The following is an 8,077-nucleotide window of genomic DNA, read 5'->3' as shown; positions in this document are numbered from 1 at the left end:
AGCACCGGCTCCTCTCCTGCAGCTTTCTCCTCGCCTGCTCCACTGTGGCTGCCATGATAGTGTGGCATCACCCAGATGACGGTGCTCTCTCTGTGCCTTAGAGGCAGGAGGGGCCTCAGGCTTCAGTGCAGTCAGGCCGTTGTCTTGGGTTCAGGGCCTCTCCCTATTCCAGAGACTGTGTGGCCAGTGTCCCACTGTCCCTCACCAACTGCTGAGCCTCTGAGTGACTGCCCTCGGGGCGGCCCCTCCCAGCCACACAGCACGCCCCAGCCTCTTCCCAAACAGTGTTTGCTGAGAGTGAGGCCAGCAAGGAGAGTGGGGAGGGAAGGGGAGAGCACCGAGAGCATGTCTGAGTTCTGAAACAAAGTTACCTCTGAGCTCTAACCTGGCCTGAGCTTTTCTACATGCCTGTCTGCGGAAGCCCCTCACCGCCGTGAAACCCTTAGACTCACTTCTAGGAAAAAAGCCACATTTCTGTCTGTCACCATCAATTATCCTGCATTCTCCGTCGTCCTCCACCCTGACCTGCTCTGCTCCTTCCTGGCCTTCCCACTGGCGCAGTCTCCCTCTCACGACCCTCGCCTGGCGGCCCTGTCAGAGCAGGACACCCTCCCCACCCGAGCTGCCGCGCCCGGGATAAGACAGCTCCCCCTGGCAAGACTCCCACCAGTGGCTCCCTGAGACAGACATAATCTCCCGTCACCTGTCCGGTCCCGCCCCGGCCAGCGGGGTGGTAAATCCTTGTGGTCCGTTCCTGAGGGAGGGAGAGAGAGAGTAGGACAGGAAGGGGCGCACAGAGTGAGGCAAGACCAGCGTTTCTGATCAAGCCCCCCTGTTTATCAAGAAAATAATCCACACCTATATAGGATTTGGGGCGGGAAACTGACCCAGGTTGGTTGCCAGGTAACAGAGTCAAATGATTATTAGAAAAAGGGGAAACCGAAACTGAAACTCCGAACACAGCATCAAAAGGAGAGCCCAGACTTGCGTCTGCAATACTGGGCAGGGGAAGCTTAGCGCTGCATAAACCTGAATGCGGTTGATCTTTTGTTCATTTTGGCTTTTCTCGTCTGGCCCAGTATGACGGTCTCTGATTCCTGGACCAGGAAATTCACTCTCCTAGCCTCCAGATGTAAATCTTGTTTTTTTTGGTCGCTCCCTGGAGAGGGATATATCCTTGCCTGAGGCAGCCAAAACTCGGCAGCTCCCAACAGTCACCACAGTCAGCGTCCCTGTTTGTAGTCCTTGTCGTTCGTGGTCCCCGGAATGACTTTTAGAAACTGAGGAAAAGACACAAGCCACTAAGTCTTGTGAGCCCTTGGAAGACTCCTTCCCTAGGCCATCAGGGCAGACAGACCTGTCTCAGTCGTGCATCTGACCAAGACGGACCCAACTCACAAGGAATCCCTGTCCTCAGCCAAGCAATCCACCATCTTACCCCCGCTCTGCGCCCTCCCAGCCACCACAGCACCCACCACCTCAAAGGCCAGAGGCAACGAAGGACTCTTTCTCCAAGGATGGGCTCCAGCACTTGCCTCCTGCCACACTGGCTCCTTGTTGCAGGGGTTCCCCACAGCCATCCTCTGCTTGCAGCAGACCTTCTGAGGCCAGATGCACAGATACAAGCCACCTGGCCTTCAAGTCCTTGTCCGTGTCTTGCATAAAGAGGACAGCAGGAAAATGCCACAATTGGAATGATCCTCCATGTTCAGCAGGGGAAAGGGACAAAGCATTCCAAACCCACGGAGTGGCGCCACACAGGAAACTCCTGTCGCATGGAGAAGGCAGGAGGGCAGGGAGCTGCCTGGACGGAGCTCCACCACTCACCCAGGTGCCGATGCACAGCCACCTGGCATGACTGTCCCCCACAAGACTGTGAGCTCCTGGGGACAGGGACCATGTCTTATTCACTTTTGTTTCCCTGTGCCCAGCATGTGCAGGTGCTCAGTGAAAGAAGTAATGAGTGGTTCCTGAAAATGAATGTTCCACTCAGGCACCAGACAGGGTGGGACCTAAGAAGGAAGGACTTCTCTCACCAAATCTCCACCATCAACTAGCACTGAGTTAGAGCTCTCCATTTAAAGGGGCGATGGCGGATTCAAGGGACACTCAACAACTGGGTCCACCCAGCCCAACATGAAGACAGGCTACCTCAGACACTGCACAGAAGGAACCCGGCTTCAGATAGACTCCATCCAGGGACTCCCTTCCGGAGCTCTTACCTGAGCTCTCCCCATAGGTCAAGGCCTATTTCAAACACACTTGTGTTGGGTGGCCTACCTGAGCTCCCTCACACCACCATCTCTCCGCCTCACAAAAGCAGCCTGCCTTTGACCTCCTGGAGCCTGGTGCCCAGATGGCCCCCTCAAGTGTGGAGACAGGACAAATGTCAGAAAACAAACAAAATCAACATCAAAAAAATAATCAATGACTCAATGCTTTCTTTTCTTTTCTGTTGGAGTGTCGTGTTTCCACAGCTGAACTAGAAACTCCTGAGATTAAGAACACGTTCTCCTCATCCCTTATTTCCACACAGCGGCCAGCACTGGACTGGGCTATGGAGTGCAAGGTCTCAAATGGGAGACTTCCATATGCAATGGACCTACCTCAGATCCCACTCTCAGTTTCTTTTTTTCTTTTTTTTTTTTTTTTTTGCAAATGACAGTAGTGGTCACCACATCTGTCATGAAGGGCAGGGTCAAGAAGGGGAGCCTCATCACATCAAATCCCAGCTTCACTACTTTTGAGTCATGAGATCGAGGGCCAAATTATTTCTATGTCTATACTGGGCTCATTTATTAAGTGTGAGTCAAAAGTAGTTACTTTTCTAGGGGCATCTGGGTGGCTCAGTCAGTAGAGCAGGCAACTCTTGATCATGAGGTCATGAGTTCAAGCCCTGTGTTGGGCATGGAGCCTACTTAAAATTAATTAAGTAGTTATTTTCCTAGGTCATTGTGAAGATACAAATAATACACGTAAATAATCTGGCACATGGTAGGCCCTGAATAGATCCAATATGGTCATGTCATCATCAACTCACTGTTAGAGCAAATAGAATCAGCCACAGGGGCTCACTGACCAAGCAAGCTCCAGAACACCGCTGCCCCATTCTGATTCCCCATCAGCACATCCCCAGACCAGAGGCAGGGAGCATTGCTTGGAGAGCACAGGAGCCCCCAGAGGTTATGCTAGGCCCGATCACCTGGAAGGCTCTTTCTTCATTGATTTTTCTGTCTACTGCCTTCAGATTAGGCTATTTATATCTACCCCAAACCATGCTCTCCAAACTGGACTCTCAAGTTTTTGGCAATTGCAAAACACTGATAATGTAGTAATTTTTTTTTTTTTAACCAAAGGTCCTTATATTATTTGAACCTTTTACCATAACAATTTTTTTTTACTAATTTGAAAGGTCAACAAAAAACAAGGAAGTCAGTTTTTATCACAACTTTAAGCAGTGCATCATTCAATCCAAAAATTCCATTCTGAGTATCTATTCTGGGAAAGCATTCACATGTAGATAAAGTAACCTGCACATTTCTTATGATGTTTTATGACAAAAATGTCCTTCGTCCGTTGGGGAACAGATTAATAGTAATCAGTAGATTAAAGCACATCTAAACTATTGGAATTCAGCAACAAAAAAGCAAAATTTTTTGAAGTCCGGACGCTATGCCTATACCAAGCACAGGTCTGTTACCACTTTTCCACCAATGCCCAACTCCAGAAATACAAGGCAGAATTTGGCTGCCATGAGAAGGAGAAGGAGAAATACTGAAAAACCCCAGCCCCAACCCCCCCCCCACACACACAGAATTTAAGTCCAAGGATGAAGAGGGCCATGGACCAATCCCAACATGAGCCTGGGAGCAAGTAATAAGCCGCCATGGTCTGTGCTGAAGGGGAGGCAAGAGAATGTAGACACACCCACTCTGCGGTACAAGCGTGGACTTGTAAAAGCTGGTGAGGTAGCAGGAACCCTCTAAGAAACCCCTAAGAAAAACCCTCTTGACACCCCCACACTCCACTTGGAGCACAAGTTAACAGCCACCCACTGCTAAAGGACTTTGAAGTCTGTGACGCACTGGGTAATGACATCAATGACCTCAAAAACTAACCATCTCATGACTAGATTGGTTCTACTTCTACACTGACAATCGAACAGCAGATCCATGCTCATATCGGGCATACATACTGATTATCCTAGTCTCTTCTAGTTTTCCACAGTGACGTCCAGCATTACATTTAAAATGTCAAGACAACTGACTGGGTGGCTTAGTCAGTTGAGTGTCTGACTCTTGGTTTCAGCTCAGGTCATGATCTGACAGTTCTTAAGTTCAAGCCCCACATTGGGCTCTGCATGGATAGTGTGGAGCCTGCTTTGGATTCTCTCTCTCCCTTTCTCTCTGCCCCTCCCCTGCTCACACTGTCTGTCTCAAAAATAAATTAACATTTAAAAATATGTCAAGGTAAATTTAAAAAGCAAGATAAAACAACCTATTATCAAAAAATAAAGGAATAAACAGAACCCTATTCAAAAAGGACCCAGATCTTGGAACCATCACAGAGTTTAACTATTAAACAATACAAAGGAAAAGTAGATGGGGAATTTCAGCAAACAGAGGGAATCTATGAGAATGTCAAAGGGAAATACAAACATGATGTCAGAGACAATTACGTGGACAGGCTGATCAGCAAACTATACACACTTGAGGAAAGAATCACTGAGCTCAAAGAACAGGTCCATAGGAATTACCTAAATTGAAACACAAAGAAAATGACTGGAAGAAAAATCACCCAGAAAGAATATTCAAAATTTGTGGGACAATATCAGACTAGAATAAATGGAGTTGCAAAAGAGAAAACAGAATACATATTTGAAGTAATGGTCATGAATTTTCTAAAATTAAAGGCAAAATACAATATGCCCAAAAAACCCAAATACCTTAGAAGACAAAGGAATGTGGAATGGCTTCTTTAAAGTACAAAAAAAAAAAAAAAAAAAAGACCAAAACTGTCAACCCAGAATTTTATAACAATGAAAGCATCTTTCAAAATTGAAGGTGAAGTTCATCAAAAAGTTAAACAGAATTACCACATGACCAGCAATTCCATTCTCTTAGATCTCTCCCCCAAAAGAATTGAAACCAGGTATAAACTCCCGATACTCTCCGGAGGTTGCCCAGCCTGTTCCTCTGGCCTGGGGCAGGGACCAGGAACCGGCAGCGGCATCTTGTTGTCAGTGCTTCTGCTGCTTCTATTCAGTGTTGCTGCTGACCACTGGCCCCAAACAGTGAGACACACTCTTGGCCCGTGAATGGGCTGGTGCTCTTGATGGTTTGGATCCCCGCTGACGTCACCAGCTTGTGGGAAGCAGCAGCAAGATGCCGGTAGGGAGAGTGTGATCCAGCAAAGCTCTAGTGCCCTTACAACCCTTGTGGCTGATCCAGTTCCTCACAGGTTAAATCTATTGAGTTAAAATGTTAATTGTACAAGTGTCCTTCAAGCTTTGGCAATCGTTAAGATAGTAATGTTTCCAGGGATGGTACAATGTAAGAACAGAGAAAATGTTATCTAGAAGAAAAAAGTCTTTTCACAGCTGTGTCTGTGTTCTGTATAAAACTGCTTGCATGTGAGAACGCAATCTGGGCATCACTCATGTTGCTTCTTCTGTCCCCATCCTTTAGCGCTCTCTTCTTTTCCTTGTTCCCTTATCCTCACGTCCTTGCTTCTGTGTGCCTGAGTGTGCTACACCAGCTGGTGCTGCAGTTCCACACACACTCCACTGTTCTGTCCCTTCCTCAGGATTCTCCCTGGGGCCAACCAGTTCCTCACCATGACCACGCCTCCCTGGGTATCTTTTCTTTGTGATGGTCTCAGATGCCAAGGCGAAGGCCAAGTACAATTCCAAGGGAACCTGCCTCTCCAAAAGAATGCACGCTGAACCGCCCGTTCCTGGGAGCGGGGAGTTCCGCTGGAGAACTTTTCCCCCGCGTAGGCAGGGCTGCCCATTCATCTCAGGTGGACATGCTAAGGGGGCTTCTCAGGAGATTCTTCCCAAAGCAGAGATCCTGATGTGGGCTCCCACCTACACACAGAAGTAGTGGGACGCTTGAAAATTGCAGCTTGGTGGAGAAAACGTTTGAAAAAGACATCTACTCCACCAGGCCACATCTGTATATCTTTTGTTCTATCCAGGTCCCTTCCAGTCAAATTCTAAAAACATTTTCTTGAAAATGATTCCTTAACAGGAATCTCTTACAGTCAACAGTGTCTCCTCTGGAAATAGATGGCCTCCAAATCCTGCCTCCGGGGCGTGGGGAAGGGAAGGGTAGGAGGAAGAAGAAGGGAATGTGCTTGGTGAGTTCTAAACACTGAGGAAATGCTTGCAAGATGGCATTTTCAGTCCTGGCATCCCTGTCCTAAATGCCCAGAGGCCTCCCTCTATCTGCAGATGGGGCAGAAGCACTAGTCCCTGGGGTCCCGGTGCAGTGACGGGTCCCACAGCCCCTCTCTGGTCCTGCTCCAACGGCTGATGCCAACCCTGCCTCTGCATTGAACTGGAGAGCAGCAAGGCTAGCTGTCTCGAGCCTCTGGCCATTGGCATCAGCCCCAAGGCCTCACATGCCCCGTAGGTAGGGCACGAGGAGGCCAGAAAGACAGCCATCTTTATCCTAAGACTGTCCTACAGCTAAGCATAACTTCAGAGCAGCGGTCCTCACCGGGACCGACTGAGTTTGGGGAGAGGCTCCACGTCCCATGCGGGCTCCCCTTTCCTCTGGCTCTTCCTTCCCTTAGCAAAGCTATTGCGCCTCGTTGGGTCAGCGCACCCACCATCTTCTGCAGACACTGGTTGTCCTCCTAGGTTAAGCCCGGCTGCCCATATCTGGGATGGGGACAGACTCCTTCTCAATGGCCTGGCAGGCATTCTAAGGAGGGAGTTAAGAGCGTGGACTCTGGCATTGCCATGTTTATGCCTTAAGCATAAGGTTTTCCACTTCTCTGTGCCTCAGTTTCCCCATCTGTAAATGGGGACAATGGTTCCTGCCAAATAGTGTTGTAGTTAATACACATGAAGCACTGAGGGAAGGACGGCACAGAGGAAGGACCTCAAAGCTGTTACCAGTCCTGTTACTCCTCCACCCGCCTCATCACAGCTCATCACAGCCGCAGATGCCCACGGCCGAGCTTCCAACTAGTTGGGAATCTCTCCTTCGACACCTAGAGCCCCGAGAGCCGCACTCACCCTTACCGAGGATCCCCCTGTCTTCTAGTCAGTTTTGTCTTGGGGGAGAAGTGCTGACCAGGGACGGGAGGCAGCCCGTGGCCTCGAGGCCGCAGGCTGACGTCACTCACCCTGCAGTCACACTGAGGTCCGGGAGGTAGGGCAAGCGCGTCTTCTTGGCAGCAGAAGCCTGAAGGATGAGGAGGCCTCTGGCAAGCCTGTTTCCCTCTTCCAGACTGACACAGCTGGGACCAGATAACCTCCACTTTTCCTTGCATCCTGACATTTTAGGATCCGGCTTGTTCTAAAGGGTCCCTGAGACACCACACCCAGGGGTCTTTATAATCCCCAGAACCTGAATTTACGGACTGTGGAATACACCTGAGAGAGGAAGAAGCCCTCGGCAGCTAGGAGGGCTGACCATCGGAGTTGATTAAAACAGAATCATAGAAATGAAGTTCTCCACACAAACCAGACTGGCTTTCCAGATGACAGACCCTCACTTTCCTAAAAGCACCAAAACTGGAACTCAGAACTGCAGAATGCTAGGAAAGAAAATAGCCTTCGTGTTTTCTGTATCCTCTTTTAAGGCAAATTTTCGGGAAAACCCAAGTTACAAACTGCATTTTAAAAAGCGGCAAATGCACAAAACAAATAATCCAGTGAAGAAATGGGCAGAAGACATGAACAGACACTTCTCCAGAGAGGACATCCAGATGGCCTACAGACACATAAAACGATGCTCAACATCACTCATCATCAGGGAAACACAAATCAAAACCACACTGAGATACCACCTCACGCCAGTCAGAGTGGCTAAAATGAACAAATCAAGAGACTATAGATGCTGGC

The 8,077-nt window shown here is 48.9% G+C and overlaps 2 protein-coding genes across 2 annotated transcripts in view; one reads left to right on the top strand and one right to left on the bottom strand.

The window, feature by feature from the left end:
• Positions 1–8,077, bottom strand: part of LOC115276014 (disks large homolog 5-like) — a 96,007-nt gene that overhangs the window by 56,578 nt on the left and 31,352 nt on the right. The gene's annotated exons all lie outside the window — the stretch shown is intronic.
• The window catches only part of LOC115276007 (disks large homolog 5-like), a 58,681-nt gene that overhangs the window by 20,112 nt on the left and 30,492 nt on the right, over positions 1–8,077 (top strand).

The sequence above is a fragment of the Suricata suricatta genome, chromosome 2 (assembly GCF_006229205.1).
Source record: "Suricata suricatta isolate VVHF042 chromosome 2, meerkat_22Aug2017_6uvM2_HiC, whole genome shotgun sequence".
Taxonomy (NCBI): domain Eukaryota; kingdom Metazoa; phylum Chordata; class Mammalia; order Carnivora; family Herpestidae; genus Suricata; species Suricata suricatta.
The sequence above is the reverse complement of the archived record's forward strand: the minus strand, read 5'-3'. Positions and strand labels throughout refer to the sequence as shown.